Source organism: Engystomops pustulosus, chromosome 2, assembly GCF_040894005.1.
Source record: "Engystomops pustulosus chromosome 2, aEngPut4.maternal, whole genome shotgun sequence".
NCBI classification, from domain to species: Eukaryota; Metazoa; Chordata; class Amphibia; order Anura; family Leptodactylidae; genus Engystomops; species Engystomops pustulosus.
In genome coordinates this window covers 8,498,537-8,517,580 of record NC_092412.1, presented here as the reverse complement: position 1 = coordinate 8,517,580, position 19,044 = coordinate 8,498,537, and the positions used below count along the sequence as shown (strand labels likewise).

Genomic DNA, 19,044 nt, shown 5'->3' with positions numbered 1-19,044 from the left:
CTCCAGCAGCAGTCCCCGCGATGTGCGTTCCTGTGTCCTAGCCCCTCTGCGATTATCCTGATTTCCTGCTGTGACCTCGATTCTGTTCCTGCCTCTGATCCTGTGCTGCCTGTCCTGACCTACCGCTACACCCCCGACTCTGATCCTGTGCTTCTTGTCCTGACCTACTGCTCTCCTCCTGTTCTGCCTGTCTGTCGACCTCTTGCCTGTACCTGACCATGGGTTTGCCTTGCGTTTCTGTACTACGCCTTGGCAGCCACCACAGACAAAGTTGCGCCTGTGGAGCGACCTGGTGATACCACGCCGGAATAAGTCCAACCTGCTAGGCGGCGGGCTCTGGTGAAAATCGAGTACCACTTAGACTCCGCTCCCAGGTGTCGGCTTATGTCATCGTCTGCGGTGGTCCAGAGGATCCACTACCACCGATCCCGACAGCCCGCAGGTTACTAGTGTGGCTGCGCAAGGACACAGAAAGGTAAATAATAAGCAGTCGGTGGGCGTACACTGGGATGGACATATGAAGGAGACGGCCACCAATAGAATCTTCCCTCTACAGGTGAATAATGCATTGGAAGAGACTACGCTGCCATATGCTGATCCAAGTGCAGTATGATCATCTGGTCCGCGAGCCGCTAGTGAAGTGTCCTGCTGTGAGCACAGCCCGTTACCGTAGTCATGTGCCGGTGACACATCAGTACTCTGGATCACCGCATGAGCACGTGGCGCTGAATAGAAACTCGGAGGAGTAACAGAGGAGACGATAGGTAAGTATGAGGCGAGATCTGAGACCAGAATATTTAGAAATAAATAACCATTACATGAAACTGTCGATGAGCCGGAAATATAAGATTATACCATAAAATGTATAAACAGAGACATAAAGTGACGGAGGAGGAAGAATTACCAGAACCTGAAGAGTCAGAAAACACATAATGAATAAAGTTCTAGAGTGCGAGACAAAGAATGTGTTATACTAAAATATAATACAATATAAAGGAGGATAAATAATGCATAAATCCTGTATGAATACAGGCAGTCCCCGGGTTACATACAAGATAGGGTCTGTAGGTTTGTTCTTAAGTTGAGTTTGTATGTAAGTCGGAACTGTATATTTTATAATTGTAATCCCAGCCAGAACTTTTTTGGTCTCTGTGACAATTGGATTTTAAAAATTTTGTGTTGTCATAAGAATCAGGATTAACACTAAAGCTTCATTACAGACACCTGTGATATCTGTTACAGCTGATCATTGTAGCCTAGGACTAAAGTACAATAAATTGCCAATATCCAGAGGTCCGTTTGTAACTATGGGTCGTATGTAAGTCGAGTGTTCTTAAGTAGGGGACCGCCTGTAAAGTCCCCACCACATTGTACATGATAATATAGTATATACATGTGTATAAATATATAACTGCATTAACCAGCAGCTGTACAGCTAATATACAAGTAGCACCTGATAAGTGGTAAATCCTCCAGGAGAAGCCCCTGTATATACGGCTGCCGGGGGCTTCTCCCACCGACTTTACTGGTTTTCTAGGACTACGAGGCTCCGCTCCAGGGGGGGATGGGAATCTCGGGTTACACAACCCTCTTATGTCTTGGAAGTAGAAGATTCCAGTTTCTAAAGATTTGAGGATTTCTTTGGTTGGATTTTATTCAAATTGTATGTCAATGGATTAATATTCATGACCTTTCTCTCCATAGATGACTGTATGTTACTGACTGGCTGCTTTACTTCTGCTTGTAACTGGGGAAAAGGAAACTTCCAATATTGATTTCTTGACTATATTTTTTAGGAGATGAAAGTACAAGAGGTTCCCATGGACTTCCCCCCTCATCTCCTTGTGGTGAAGTAGAAGATAATCAGTCACATCTTTCATCGGAGGAGGGAAACCATGGAGATAAGAGGCAGTTTTTACGTCACAAACGTGAGAAACATTTTACCCAGAAATTAAATCTTGATCAGCATCTGAGAACTCACACAGGGGAGAAGCCATTTTCATGTAATGAATGTGGGAAACATTTTGACGTGAAATCAAATCTTGTTGCACATCAGAGAACTCACACACAGGAGAAGCCATTCTCATGTACTGAATGTGGGAAATGTTTTATCCGGAAATCAAATCTTGTTATACATCAAAGAATTCACACAGGAGAAAAGCCATTTTCATGCACCAAATGTGAAAAAAGTTTTAGAGAGAAATCACATCTTGTTGAACATCTGAGAACACACACAGGGGAGAAGCCATTTTCATGTACTGAATGTGGGAAATGTTTTCGCAGCAAAGGAGTGCTTAATAGACATCAGAGAACTCACACAGGAGAGAATCCATTCTCATGTACTGAATGTGGTAAATGTTTTAGTGAGAAATCACATCTTGGTTTACACCAGAGAACTCACACAGGAGAGCAGCCATTTTCATGTACTGAATGCGGGAAATATTTTTTCAGCAAAGGAAAGCTTCTTAGACATCAGAGAACTCACACAGGAGAGAAACCATTCTCATGTACCGAATGTGGAAGATGTTTTAGTGAAAAATCACGTCTTAATGTACATCAGAAAACTCACACAGGGGAGAAGCCATTCTCATGTACTGAATGTGGAAGATGTTTTAGTGGAAAATCGCATCTTGTTGAACATCTGAGAACACACACAGGGGAGAAGCCATTTTCTTGTACTGAATGTGGGAAATGTTTTTGCAGCAAAGGAAAGCTTTTTAAACATCAGAGAAGTCACACTGGGGAAAAGCCATTCTTATGTACTGAATGTGGAAGATGTTTTAGTGAGAAATCACATCTTGTTGCACATCTGAGAACTCACACAGGGGAGAAGCCATTTTCATGCACTGATTGTGGAAGATGTTTCGGTGAGAAATCCTGTCTTGTCGAACATCAAAGAACTCACACAGGTGAGAAGCCATTTTCCTGTACTGAATGTGGGAAATGTTTTTGCAGCAAGAAAAATCTTTTTAGACATCGGAGAACTCACACAGGGGAGAAACCATTCTCATGTACGGTTTGTGGAAGATGTTTTGGTGAGAAATCATGTCTTGTTGAACATAAGAGAACTCACACAGGGGAGAAGCCATTTGAATGTACTGAATGTGGGAAATGTTTCTACAGTAAAGGAGTGCTTTATAGACATCAGAGAACTCACACAGGTGAGAAGCCATTTTCATGTAATGAATGTGGAAGGTGTTTTGCTCGGGGATCAAATCTTGCCAGACATAAGAGAACTCATACAGGGGAGAATCCTTGTTAATGTTTATATTTTAAGAAATGTTAGTAGTTTTGATATCTGTTTCTTTTTGATGACTTCTGCATATTTTTGCAGTATATATGTTATCTAAAAACTAAGTTACACCCTACTCACTATATTTAAAACTAATGCCATCACAATTGCTATTAGGACAAATATTATGGTAACCACCCAAATGATTGGAGCAGAAGGCTGTTACATCTTTCTAAAATGTAAATGTGTTGATTAAAACTTTGCTTTTTTAAACTGTTTAAACCATGGAGTTTGATTTTCCGAATTCATGCAATGAAGACCTTTTACATTGTATAAATAATTTATGATCCCCTATTGTGTGTGCTCATTATTTTCAGGGCTGGACAGTTGAGGTCTCCACTAATTTGTTGACTAAGGGTTTATATAGAACGTCATATTCCATTTATGGATTAAATTCCTTTTGTAATTCTCTACTGTAAATTCTTGCTTTTTACTAATTTCTTACTGATCTCTCTTTTTTTATGAATTCTAATGTTCACTTTATCTTTGTCGACTTCTTTTTAAGTGAGATATTTTCTTTTAACCTTTTCTAAATGCTGCAACCAGGTTGGTGTTTGCTGTCAAACTAGATATGTTGTGGTGAACTCTCCCTGCGACGTCCCTGCTGGCTATGGTCCTGCCTGCAGCAGATAAGTCGCCCTGACAAGGGCAAACCCACTATTAGGAAATTAACTAACAAACTCTGAGGAGACCCTTACAAGGTGACAGGAAAGACTTACTTTGTCTGGCAGCTCCTGGGTGGTGGAGGGGACAGGAAACAGGAAATCACACTTGTACACAGTGTTTACACTTGTACACAGAAACCAACACAAGAGGCAGAGGCAGGGACAACGGGATCATAACGGGAGATATATGACACTGAGGAACAAACAGCAGATACATGCACTCAAGCAGAGTCAGAAGAAATCGGGTCAAAACCAAGATGGCGGCAAAGGTACAGAATCGTATAGTAATAGAATGGTCAGTATGCAAAGCAGAAGTCAAATACACAGAATAGCAAACAACAAAGTAGCAAAAACACTAGAAAGCGGAGATCAGACTGAATAACCAGCACCTTCTGAAGGAACTTGGCAGAATATAAAAGTATTAATGGACACCGCCCCCAGCACTGACTGGTTCAGCCATCCATCACTCAAGCCACAGCTGCAGACAAAATGAGCTCAAACACATACCCAGCTTTCCCAAGGAAAGAACAGGAAGGGAGCTGTCAATCACAGGCAGCTCTGGGTGTGGTTTTCAGGCACAGAAGCTTGAAATCTGATCCCATTCTGTACAATTTGCAAGTTCTGACATTTGGTTTTAGAACTCAATCATTGACATCTTTCATTTTGTCTGCCCCCTGTTTCATAAGTAGCAACCAAACTTCAATGATTCGTTAAGGCCATGAGGATTCTTAGAGTTCTTTCGGAATATCCACTTACTTTCATTTCTCAGCACGAGCTGATCTAAATCTCTCCGTCTTATTCTTTGACACATTCCCAATGCGGTTAGATCTTTAACTCTGTCGCCATGTTTGAGGTTGCAATGTTTTATCGCTGGCGTCGTTGAGCGTAGTTTTCCATTCTTCTTCCATTGTTCTTCTTTCTTGTATTCCTTGATCACTTCCATGGTCTTATCTTTCTGATATTTCGGCTTCCATCCAGGAATAGTCCACAAGGGAATAATCACCGATTATTTTGTCTTTATTTTGTGAGAAAAATAGCTTTTTGTAATTAGTCTTCCAATCGTGGTGATTTTCTTGTATAAACGCGGGCATTGCCTTATTGTCTCATCTTTTTCCAAGATATTCCAGTATTTTTCTACAATTCCTTGCCTGTCTTTCCATTGCGTGTGTTAAGTTATTATGAATCTTACCATTTTGTCTCTGCTTTGGTTTGATAAATAGAATCAATCCAATTAGTTCTCATTGCCATATAATGGGCGGACTTAATCAGCCTATAGCTGTAGCGTCTGTCTCGTAGCCTTTGTTTTAGATCTTTTGCACATCTTTTAATCCTTCATTTAGTAATGATTTATATTCTTTTATATTCTTTTCTGAAATTCTTAGTGGAAGGGCTTTAAAGCAGTGACTATTGCGTAGTTGTCGATGGCTTTGGATATATACGTTTCATTAGGCCATATTACCACATTGCCCCCTTTGTCAGATTTTTTACGAACTACATCATCCAATTCACGTAGTTGATCAAGCGCTTATTGCATTATTGGACTAATGTTACTGGGGCTTTCCATGTTTGGTAAATCCAAAATTTCTTATGTTACAAGCTCTAGAATTGGGTTTCATTTTTGTCCTTTCTTCCTCTTCTTTTTCTGGTTCTATTATGATGTTATCCTCCATGTTTTCCAGCAGTAATTATAACATTACTCCTAATCAATTCTCCATCACTTTGTGTATTCTCACCGTGATCCAATGGCAGTTCTTCACTTTTGTAAATATTTTTGAAAATATCTTCTTAATCAATTTTCTGCCAAATAAGTAAAGATCTTTCGTCACCTTGAAGTTATTCATTTTTGTGGGTAAAACCCTGTTTGGGACTTGTGTTTGAGCACCAGGGGACAATGTTGCATAGATGGTACTATAATGAAGTCCGATGATAAACCGATAAATATAAAAATTCTCACTTGCAAATGTTAGAAGATAAATATACAGATAAAACCCAAAGAAAAACTGGGTACACTTCGCCTAAACTTCACCCATGCAGGGAGATATGAAATACCAACACAATTCACCACATAAATTTCCCATGCAGTGGATTGTCTAACAGAACCACGTGGGAGGTCAGCAATTCACAAAGGACTTGTATGAGACCACTAATGTGTGGTTCCTGCTCACAAATCTACGATGAACAGAACCCAGAGAGCAGTTGCTGTATTCTCGAAAGACAAAAACCCACAAGATTTCCAAAGTGGGTTTTCCGAAAACAAAAAAGCATTGGAGAAACTGATGGAACAAGAAACACGGGTATGGTGGGACCATACCACTCTCAAGACATATATTGAAAATGGTTTTATTCCGAGGGGTCTACGCATTAAAAAGATTCCCTCCACGGTTTACTCTGAAAATTTCATCTCTGAATGGAACAACGCTCTATCAGAATGTTCCAAAAAACTGATGTTGCTGATCATACAATGCGAGGAGTCGAAGTTACTTGAATTACAGCAAGAAATAGACGAAGCACGCAATAATCTCAAACTGAATATGACAGAGGAATCATTCAACACTCAGATGCAAGAGATTGACCAACATATAAATAACATTGAAGAGAAAATTGCCGAAACGAAAAGGTCAAAATTTTTAAGAGATGAATATGATTACAGTCACCAACAGGTCTACGAGTGGGGTCGATGGGAAAAACCATCACAGACACCCAGATCAATCTTGAAGAAGACACGGAGACGCCAATATCGTAACAGGTCTCAGAAAGTGGGTTTTATTTCATCAGACCAGGATTCATCTGAATGCCTGACCCAGGAATCAGAACCAGAGCAAGGTACAAGTACCCCCAAAGCTGTGCCATACTACAAGAAACGAAGAAACAGAAATCCTGCAAAAAACGCAGAGGGGGGCGGAAACACGAAACAACCAGAACAAATGGCATCCCCTCCTGGACACTGAGGAGCCAGAAAAAGAAGTAGGGGAGTTGGATGTTGTCAACTTGTCCCAACATGAACTTTCCGTGGACCAGGTCAGATTACTTTCTTTTGGCCTTAATTTTGTCCTGACAAAAATTTTGATATGTATTCCACCATATGTAATATAAACAAATTTGTCAGAGACTTAACTGTTAGACGACACTTTTTCAATGTTAATGAAGCCCCTGTCACTGATCCAGAGATTTCACATATTAATGCAAATGAGTTTAAAACATTAAATTTTTCGGATCAAATGACACTAATGAATTTACTGTCTTTAGGTGACGGTGTTGACAGAGATAACTACACCAACAAAATAGATGACTTCAGGGTTAAGAACCCAGGTTTCTATCCTGTCAACTCCCGTACGGAGGGCATGGACTTGTTTCAGGAGAGGGTTGAAAGAGACCTCAAAAATCTTAGCATTGAACCGAGAACTCACAATCTTTCCCCTCCTCTGAAACAAGCTCTAAAGGAAATAAAAAGCTGGCATGATGTTATACTCAAAATGTCAGATAAAGGGGGATCAGTAGTTTTGATGGATAAATGCATGTATAAGGAACAGATCATGGTGCTACTCAATGATGAAAGTACATATAGAAAACTCAATGCCAATCCCACCCACTGTTTCAGTGAGGAATTGAACAAATTACTCGAAGAAGGGCTTAGTCTGGGGGCTTTAACCCCGAGTCAAGTAGACCAGATAAAGGTTGCAGATCCAATTATCCCCATAATGCATGCCCTTCCCAAAACTCCCAAAGGGTGCATACCACCCCCCATGCGCCCCATTATTTCGGGCATTGGTTCCCTTAATGAGAACCTTTCCAGCTGGCTAGATTGGGTACTCCAGCCATTGGTACGTAGAGTTCCTGGTTACCTACAAGATACAAAGGATGTCTTATGCTCACTTCACGACAAGCACTGGCAGGCCAATTTTCATTGGGTCAGCTGTGATGTGGTGTCTCTTTACACCTCTATCCCCCACAATGTAGCACTTACGGCATTACAACATCACCTTAACAAATATACAGATTACGGTTTGGAATTTAAGGAATTCACCCTAACAGTCACTATCTCATCACTCACAATTTTTTTATGTTTGATGGAATTTTTTATTTACAGACACAGGGAGTCAGTATGGGGGCCAAGTTTTCACCTTCCTTGGCCAACCTGACCATGTCATGGTGGGAGGAACATACCATTTTTTCAGTACACAACTCGTACATGTCGGATGTTGAGTGGTATGGCAGGTACATTGATGACCTGCTGATCATCTGGCGGGGGGATGTACCTGCCATACCACTCTTCATTGAATATCTCAATACCAACACCTGCAATCTGAAGTTCACTTACACAGCTGATCCCAGGGAAATCGTGTTCTTTGACTTACATTTGGCATGCACCCCAGGACAAGTAATCAATTCCACCACACATCGCAAACCCACAGCAGGCAATACCATCTTGCACGCCAGTTCACAGCATCCCCTGCATACAATTCAAGCAATTCCGGTGGGTGAGCTCACACGTATAAAACGTAATTGCAGTACTGAGGAGTCAGTTGATGCAGAATCCATGAATGCCTGTAGGAGACTAAGAAACAGAGGCTACCCTGAGTGGTCCCTCAAAAGGGCTTACAATAAAGTCAAAATCAAAGATAGAAAAACACTACTTTTCCCACACGGGGCAAATAAATCTCTTAAAAAACATGGCTCCACATCCCCTGATTTTACCCCTACACTTGTATTACAGTATAGTCCACAATTCAAAGCCATTTCACAAATTATCCACCGGCATATCCCGCTGTTACATTCAGATCCAATTCTGGAACAAATTTTAGATAAAGGCTGTCGAATCGTGTCAAGAAGGGGTCAAAGTCTGGGTAATTTATTGTCTCCCATCCCTTTTTGCTCCCAAAACTAACCAAACTTGGTTATCCACACAAGGGTTCCATAACGAATAGGTGTACGACCTGCAGATTCACTCTGGACAATAAAAAGTTCTTTACCAGTAGTAATGGTCAGAGGCAATATCCGATAAAAGATTTTATTAACTGCAATTCGACTAATGTTGTTTACATTATACACTGTAACAAGTGCAATTTGATTTATGTGGGACAAACCATGCGAAAATTTAAAACCAGGTTCGTAGAACATCTCTACGATATTTCTAACCCTCTGGGCCGTAATCTGTCGGGTGCTTCTAAGCACTTTGTTCAGGTACACAAAGGTGACGTTCGCTCTCTCAGAACATTTGCCGTTGAAAAAATGACCAAAAATATCAGGGGTGGCAGTACAACTTCCCGGTTATTGAATAGAGAGGCGTATTGGATATTTACACTAGAAACATGTCATCCACATGGATTGAATGCAAAACGTGAACTTATGTACCATTATTAATTCCCCTCTTTTCATACCAGGGATAGTCGTGACCCAATGGAATATTGTTCTATCTCCAGCTTTCTCTTTGCTCTCTCTACCCTTACGAGTCCTATTGTTGTTTTTATCCTTTCTAATGATATTATCCAAATTGTTTCTTAGCCACTAACTTTGTCTCATCTGCTTTTAGATGCATGCCCCACCTACCCACCTTCAAGGAGGATGCGACTTCGGCTTCGCCGCGCTGATCCCGTTCCCCACTCCACCCATGCCGCACAGACGGCCCTTGGCATCCCGCACGCTCCACTGATCTCCGTGGCGATGCCGAACGAATTCCCCCCCCCCTTTTTTTCAATTCAACTGGCGTCCCGCTTCCATGACTACGCATCATGTGATGCGGTTGCCATGGATATGACGCGGTCACGTGACCTCGCGATCATGTGACTCGTAGTACAGCACATGATGCGGTCACGTGACCCCGCGATCAGCTGATCTGTATTACTGCACATGCCATTTCCAAATGTAATGGACTGTATTACATGCTCAAGGGATGTCTAATTTAGATTTTGGGAAAACGCCCACCCACTTCTTTGATTGTATGTATTCAATTGCAGGCAAATGTCATGTTGTTTTTCTTGCTTTCTGTGGGCACGGCACTTGACTTCCGGTGGGGGCGGGGCTTAAGGTGTTGGGGGCGGGGCTTAAGACGGTGTTTTTAGTATTTAAAGTTTGTTAGGATACAATGTGTCAGCTATGACTAAGGACGGTTAACCCGCCCGAAACGCGTCAGCTGTTGCTGTTTCCCCACACAGTGGATGTTGCACTTTCATGCATAAATAAAGGACGTTAAATGCATTGCCTGGAGCCTGGCTGAGCCGTTATTTTCGTTCATTTGGATTCCTAACCCTGGCAGAGGGGAGGCCCGTGCCTCGCTCGGCGTGTCCTGAACGGGAGGTGAGCTGGTCTTCTTGCTTATACTTCAGTGGATTGTCTAACACAAGTTTCTACCTGACCTGACAAAGACCAGGTCTAGACTAAAATGAAAAGGAAGGTGGGTAACACAATATAACCACAGAAAGAAAAATACAAGAAAACAAGGCGAAAGGATGGGGTAGTAGTAACTCCAAACAACCTAAAGGTGTTGTGTAGTCAGAGTTGAGAGAAGAGACGAATCCATGTTGGCCCAAGGCCAATTCCGATACGGAGCTAGTAGGGTGGATGGTGATGGCATGTAATCTATCCAGGGCTGCCACGTTTTATAGAACGCCTCCATGTTATCTTCCCGTATTGCTGAAATCTTTTCATATAGTAACATCTATGAGACCCTTGCCTTCACCTGGTCTACTGACAGGATCTACAAATCCCAGTGTTGCAAAATGAATCCTGGCTGCCATACAAATAAAAGACAACTTATCCGCATGAAATTTAAACTTCTGTGGTTTATCTGCCAACAACAACACTTCAAGAGTAGGTTTCAACGTCTTTTCAAACCATTGAGCTATGTGGCTCCAAAATACAGTCATCCCTGCACATGACCACCAAATGTGGTTCCCATATGGCCACAACCTATGAAACACAAGGGTGAGGCCAAAGAGAATATTCTATTAATGCGTTCCTGGACCAGATACGACCTACGTAGGATCTTAATGGACCATTCTGCCAACGTCAGCTGGTGACTTCCCCTCACAACTGTCTCACACCAATGACGTTTAAGTCTGACTCCCATCGAGGCATGAAATGCAATTTTTGATTCCTAGGTGGTTGATTCTATATTGAAAAGATAGAGGAAAAACATCTCTAGAAATCGAGTTGTTTTTACAAATAATCTCAAAGTATGTCATGTCTGGGAGGGGAGTCTGAGATCATAGAGAAAAATAAAAGTAAAATGGAGCAGCTGCCCTAGCTTGAACCTGTGGGAATTGGGGAGGTCTTCGTTGCAAAGGCGGCCACTTTATGGAATTAATGCGCCCTACCCTTGACATGGCAGAAGTATGCCAATTAGCAAAATCCGATTGGAGTTGCCGAAACATCATCAGAAAGCTAGCTGAATACAGCGAGTCTGAGGGTGTAATCTTGACACCCAAATATGTAATATAATTGGGCTTGGCTTAAAATCCAAAATTTAATTCTAGCAGCTTTCCAGTATGAGAAGCAATATTGCAGAAGAGTGCCTCCGTTTTTTACAAAAGTTAGGCAATGACATCAAAGGTTTAGTTATAGTCAGAAGCAGATGGTCTGTCTGAAAACAGATTAACCTTTTAGTGGCTGACCCCCAAACTCAATCCCCATAATGTTCAGGCTGGCGTTAATCAGTCTAGCCAATGGCTTCATTGCCAAGGTGAATAAAGCAGGGGTGGGTTGTAGGAATTTGATGGATTTGGAGAGGTTTGTTCTTGTGCTCTTTGGGTATTGGGATTATGACTGGTTTTGTCTTTAGACGACTTGTGTGTTTTTTCACTCTCTAACTCTGTGTCCTGACCTGATGTGTAGCTAACTTCAGATTCACTTACCTCTGGATCAGTCAAGTTCTTTTCTTTAGTTTGGGCAGTCACTGCACGTGGTCTGTTTTGTTGCTTTTATGCCTGATTAAAGATTTGATAGGGACTATCAAAAACTTTATATGGATTTAGCATATTTAGCACCCACGGGATCCACAGTCAGCCCCTAAATGATTAGTATTGTTTCTCTTGTGTGTTATTCTTTCTATTATTATTGTCATTGAATTTTGGTCATAATTTGTGTTAAGAGGTTACTTAGAATATATTAGAATAACTTATTATTATTCCCATAGGGGAAATTGTTAGTGTCACAGTAAACTGCCATGTAATAACACACTTTAAAAATACACTTTAAAACTGTCGGGGCTCGTGGTTAGTGACGATGACACAAGCCGACACCTGGGACCAGAATATAAGTGGCAACCAGTCTTCACCAAAGCCCGCCGCAAAGCAGGATGGTATTGCTCCGGCGTGGTACCACCAGGTCGTTCCATAGGTCCGACTTGTCCGTGGTGGCAGCCAAGGTCAAGGTACAGGAACGGCAGGTAATCTTGTAGTCGGGGACAGGCAGATGGTCAAGGCAGGCGGCAAGGATGCAAAGTCAGGGAAGGAGCAGGAGATCAGGGCTGGCAGCAGAGGTACGAAGTCAGGGTCTGGTCCAAGGTCACAAAGGGAGATCAGAACACAGAAGAAACGCAGGGAAAGATTTCTCATTGGCATACGCTCAAATATCCGGCGGGGAATGCTGGGAGCAGCTGGCTTAAATAGAAACCCAGTAAATTTGCGAGTGCCGGTGCAAGCGTCCTAAGGAGCAGGGACCGAGCCGAGATGGGAGCAGGAATGCAGACAGGTTAGTGAGGATCGGGGGATGGGGCGCCACCACGGAGAGGGGCACGGGTGATTCCCCCCTTCAGCCTCCCCCTCCTTGGTCCAGAGAAATCTTTGGAGGATGCTACGGTCCAGAATATTCTCCTCTGGTTCCCAGGATCTCTCCTCAGGCCCGAACCCCTTCCAGTCAACAAGGAAGAACCGCTTACCTCTCACAGTCTTCATGTCCAGTACTTCCTCAACCTTGTAGACATCAGTGGAATCAGGATGGAGACATGGAAGGAGTTCAGGATGCGCATCGTAGGTGGGAGGCGGAGTTTATATGCCACTGGATTTATGCTTTGAATAACTTCAAAGGGACCAAGAAAGCAGGGACCTAGCTTGTAACTGGGAATCTTCCCAGTGCTATATCCCACGACATCCCAAACATCTTTGACCAGGTCTAGCCACTAGTAGTAGCGGGAGATGAGGGCCACAGAACATTGCACCCCAGGCTACCCCAGCCAAACGTGAAGAATGTCCCCAAAACAGAATCCTCTTCCGGAGCACTGGTCGAACATACATCTTGCTGGGAGCTGGCTGCCAAAGATCCACTGAATCGGCAACAACTAGTTGTTCAGAAGAGATAATATGCCAAGGGACCGATTCTTCTCCAATGACATCAGAGGCACGGGAAAGAGCGTCAGTCTTGATATTCTTCTCCGCAGGATGGAGATCAACAGATTAAAACGTGTAAAGAAAAGCGACCAACAAGTTTGCCTGGGATTAAGACGCTGGGCTGTCTGGGGATACAGTAAATTCTTGGTCTGTATATACACAAACTGGATGAAGAGCTCCTTCTAGTAGATGTCGCCATTCCTCCAGGCCAAGTTTGATGGGCAGAAGTTCTCTATCACCTATAGTGTAATGCCTGTCTGCGGGAGAAAAAGTCTTGGAAAAGAAACCGAACTTGAGAGTACGGCCCTTAGGCCCTTTCTGCGTGAGCACCGCCCAGCACCTACGGAGGATGCATCCACCTCAAGATGAAAGGGCTTCTCCGTGTCAGGCCTAGTGAGAACAGGGACCGAGGCAAAGGCGGACTTTAACGTTGAGAAGGCCTCTTCAGTCGCCGAGGGCCAGAGACAGGGAATGGCGCCTTTCTTGGTGAGCGCCACGATGGGAGTGGAGAAATGCGGAATAAACTGTCGATAATAGTTCGCAAAACCCAGGAACCTCTCTATAGCTCGTAGGCCCTCTGGACGTGGCCACTGTAGAACTGCAGACAGTTTAGCTGGATCCATCTGAAGACCTCTGTCCTAGATTACATAGACGAGGAATGGAAGGCTCCATTGATGAAACTGACATTTCTCGAGCTTGGCGAAGGCATAGGCTCGAAGCGTCCAAGAACTTGTCTTATGTGAAACTGGTGAGTCTCAAGGTCAGGGGAGAACACCAATATGTCGTCCAGGTAGACCACGACACATGTATACAGTAGATCTCTGAAGATGTCTTTGAGGAATTTCTGGAAGACAGCTGGAGCATTACACAGTCCAAATGGCATCACAAGGTACTCGGAATGTTCATCGCGAGTGTTAAACGTTGTCTTTCATTCGTTACCCTTGCGGATCCAGATGAGGTTGTAGGCCCCACGAACGTCCAGCTTGGAAAAGACCTTGGAACCACGCAGGCGGTCAAAGAGCTCCGTAACCAACGGTAGGGGACCTGCGATAGTCTATGCAAGGACAGAGGGAGCCATCCTTCTTGGTCACAACAAAGAAGCCTGCGCCATCCGGAGAGGGGGATTTGCGTATGAAGTCTCTCTGCGGGTTCTCTTTAACAACTCTGGCATAGCAGCAGTCTGAACTGAAAGAGGATACATACGACTTCTGGGAGGAGAGGCACCTGACAGGAGATCCACAGGACAGTCATAAGGACGGTACAGTGGCAAAGTCTTTGCTTGTTTTATGGAAAAAACATTGGTAAAATCCTGGTAACACGTAGGTAGACCCTACAAGGGCTTTGGAGTCACGGAGGAAGCTAGGACAGGTAGAGATGCCACCATGCAGCGAGACTGACACTCTGGTCCCTAACGAAGGATCTCCCCCGTCTTCCAGTTAAGGACCGTGTGAAGTTGCAGACACGGGAGACCCAGCAGGAGAGATGAGGTGGAGTGTTGCAGCACGTAAAAGGACCATCTTTACTTGTGAAGGGCTCCTATTTGCAGAGAGACAGGCTCAGTGCGGTACCGGAACGGAAAGGATTTGTCTGCTTCTTGAGAGGAACCACCGGAATGGGATGCCGGGAGACCAGAGCTGCATCCACAAAGTTCCTCGCAGAACCTGAGTCCAAGGAAGCTGAAACCTGAGAGTGCAGGAGCAGAAACGGAGGAGCACAGGAATAGTCAAGCATGGAGAAGCTTTCTTCACACCTAAGGACGCTTCTCCCAAGAACCCTCGGTGCTGGCGTTTCCCAAACACTGGGGGCAGACTGGACAAGCCCCAATGAAGAGCTTCGGACTAGCACAGTACAGGCAAAGATTCTCCTGACATTGTCTGGAGAGTTCCTGGGTGGTAGAGTCTGGCTCTGTCTAACTGCATATGCTCCTCTGCAGACGGTACGGCCGGAGGCTGGATGGGCCTTTGGACGGCAGGGACCAGGCGAGGTAAACGTTGAGGATGCACATCTATCTGAGTGGCTAGTGTGATGAGACCACTCATAGTAGATGGCAGATCACAAGCGGCCAATGCGACCTTAACTCCTTTTTTAAAGGTCGCTGACAGAGCCACATCATTCCAGGAGAGTTCGGAGGCCAGGGTTCGGAACTGAACCACGTACTCTCCCACGGACGAGTTACCCTGGCGCAGGTTCAGCAGATAACATAAGTTCAGTGTGCAAAGAGCACTGGGTAATAAAGTATTGTTGGGCATAGAAAGTCTTAGCCTTGGTTCTGCGGCAGGTAGACAAGCCGGGGTAACAGGAGAAGTCGCAGGAGTCTGGCGCTGATGTTGAGTGGCAATCAACTGTTGCAGCATGGCAGTAACTTGTCCAAGCTGTTTTCCTTGCAAAGCAGTCTGCTGGGACTGCTGAACCACAACGCTGGTAAGATCATCCAGTTTCGGAAGCGGCACTTTGGCTGGGTGCATGACGGGATCCTACTGTCAGGGCTCGGGGTTAGTGAACCCTGTGGTACCACCAGATCGTTCCACAGGTGCTACTTGTCTGCGGTGGCAGCCAAGGTCGAGGTACAGGAACGGCAGGCAATCTCGTAGTCGGGGACAGGCAGATGGTCAAGGCAGGGGGCATAAAAAATAAACCTTAAAATAATTATGGAAATAGAAAGAAGACAAATGGCAAATATTTTCTACAAAAAATTTTTTTGGTATGACTTTTTGTCTAGAACAATTGACAGTTAAAAATGGTTGAATTATTACCCCCAAAGGTGAGCTGTGGTGCCTCCTGTATTGGGGGCACCCCCTATGTGGCTGAGCTGTGGTGCCTCCTGTATCGGGGCACACCCCCCTATGTGGTTGAGCTGTGGTGCCCCCTCTATCGGGGCACACCCCCCTATGTGGATGAGCTGTGGTGCCCCCTGTATCGTGGCGCACACCCCTATGTGGCTGAGCTGTGGTCTGCTCCTCAGGTGATTAGTGCAGTGACCACTTGTAGGGTCTCACTTCCCTCTCCTCCGGTCGGGCTCTATTGTATGGAAAACGCTAGAGGAACCAAAGTACATGAAGGAGGAGAGAGTATTCCAGCAGGGGCAGGGAGAGAGACCGAACCCGTAGGAAGAGCAAGGCCCGCGGCTGTCACTCTTCAATATGTCCCGCAGGCCCTTGATGAAGCGCTTGAATGTGCTTGTGCATTGGCAGAATAAGGACTAATACACTCACTATTCTGCCTATGCAGAACACAGCATGTATGTAAGGGTTCACAACGTCGGGACAACGGCGCTAACCTCAACGCCGGCACCACGCTGCTCACCACAGCACCAGCACCACGCTGCTCACTACAGAAACCTGCACCATGCCGCTCACCACAGCACCGCTGCACCACACTGCTCACCACAGCACCACGCTGCTCACCACAGCACCGGCGCCACGCTGCTCACCACAGCACCTGCACCACACTGCTCACCACAGCACCACGCTGCTCACCACAGCACCACGCTCCTCACCACAGCACCGGCGCCACGCTGCTCACCACAGCACCATGCTGCTCACTACAGAAACCTGCACCATGCCGCTCAACACAGCACCGGCACCACGCTGCTCACTACAGAAACCTGCACCATGCCGCTCACCGTAGCACCTGCACCACGCTGCTCACCACAGCACCACGCTGCTCACCACAGCACCAGCGCCACGCTGCTCACTACAGAAACCTGCACCATGCCGCTCACCGCAGCACCTGCACCACGCTGCTCACCACAGCACCAGCACCACGCTGCTCACTACAGAAACCTGCACCATGCCGCTCACCGCAGCACCTGCACCACGCTGCTCACCACAGCACCAGCACCACGCTGCTCACCACAGCACCACGCTGCTCACCACAGCACCGGCGCCACGCTGCTCACCACAGCACCTGCACCACACTGCTCACCACAGCACCACGCTGCTCACCACAGCACCTGCACCACACTGCTCACCACAGCACCACGCTGCTCACCACAGCACCGGCGCCACGCTGCTCACCACAGCACCATGCTGCTCACTACAGAAACCTGCACCATGCCGCTCAACACAGCACCGGCACCACGCTGCTCACCACAGCACCAGCACCACGCTGCTCACTACAGAAACCTGCACCATGCCGCTCACCGCAGCACCTGCACCACGCTGCTCACCACAGCACCAGCACCACGCTGCTCACTACAGAAACCTGCACCATGCCGCTCACCGCAGCACCTGCACCACGCTGCTCACCACAGCACCAGCACCACGCTGCTCACCACAGCACCAGCACCACGCTGCTCACTACAGAAACCTGCACCATGCCGCTCACCGCAGCACCTGCACCACGCTGCTCACCACAGCACCAGCACCACGCTGCTCACTACAGAAACCTGCACCATGCCGCTCACCGCAGCACCTGCACCACGCTGCTCACCACAGCACCAGCACCACGCTGCTCACCACAGCACCAGCACCACGCTGCTCACCACAGCACCACGCTGCTCGCCACAGCACCAGCACCACGCTGCTCACCACAGCACTAGCACCACGCTGCTCACCACAGCACCAGCACCACGCTGCTCACCACAGCACATGCACCACGCCGCTCACCGCAGCACCGGCAACACGCCGTTCACCGCCGCAACGGCACCACGCCGCTCAGCACAGCACCACGCTGCTCACTACAGAAACCTGCACCACACTGCTCACCACAGCACCAACACCATGCTGCTCACCACAGCACCAACACCACGCTGCTCACTACAGAAACCTGCACCATGCCGCTCACCACAGCAACGGCAACGGCACCACACTGCTCACCGCAGCACCGGCACCACGCTGCTCACCGCAGCACCGGCACCACGCTGCTCACCGCAGCACCGGCACCACACTGCTCACCGCAGCACCGGCACCACGCTGCTCACCGCAGCACCGGCACCACGCTGCTCACCGCAGCACCGGCACCACGCTGCTCACCGCAGCACCGGCACCACGCTGCTCACCGCAGCTCTGGCACTGGCCACTTTACTGTGGGATTAGAAGAGATGTGAAGAGGCCCGCCAGCAGAGTTCATCAGGGAAGAAATACAGTTTTTTTTCCTTTATGTATAAATTCTGCACAAGCAAACTAGAGAGGGACATTATGGAGGGGAGCAAAGCAGATGGGGCATTATAATTGGAAAAGAGAGGGGTAAATATAGAGGGGGCATTAATAATGGAGGCGCAAGACATTACACCCTCCTCTGCATCTCTCCCTGCACTCTCCCCCTCATAACCAGCGCCCCGCCCACACTGATCACATGATCTATTACATCATCACAGGTCCTTCTGCCAATACTTCTCTTCTCACATGACTAGTGGATAGTGAGCAGGAGACGTGTGTGAGGTAGAGAGTGTCATGCACTGAGGAGAGAAGAGGTAAGTGACCAGAGGAGGGACTACAACTCCCAGCATGCTCCAGGAGCGCACACACTATATGGAGGGACTACAACTCCCAGCATGCTCCAGGAGCGCACACACTATATCAGTGATGGCGAACCTTTTAGAGACCAGGTGCCCAAACTACAACCAAAACACACTTATTTATTGCAAAGTGCCAGCACGGCAATTTAAGTAGTAATTTATTGCTACCTGTTCTACTACAACGTTAAATCATATCGGCCTTTAGAGGACAACAAAACAGTTGAATGCAGAAGGGCAAATTTGGACTAATGTTGTGGCTATGGTCCCCCTGTAAAGGAAGAAGCCTAGAGGAGCTCTAAAGATCCT

The 19,044-nt window shown here is 46.2% G+C and overlaps 1 protein-coding gene and 1 pseudogene across 1 annotated transcript in view; both read left to right on the top strand.

The window, feature by feature from the left end:
* The window catches only part of LOC140119969 (uncharacterized), a 40,404-nt pseudogene that overhangs the window by 4,418 nt on the left and 16,942 nt on the right, over positions 1 to 19,044 (top strand).
* Positions 1 to 19,044, top strand: part of LOC140119740 (uncharacterized) — a 51,079-nt gene that overhangs the window by 29,679 nt on the left and 2,356 nt on the right. The gene's annotated exons all lie outside the window — the stretch shown is intronic.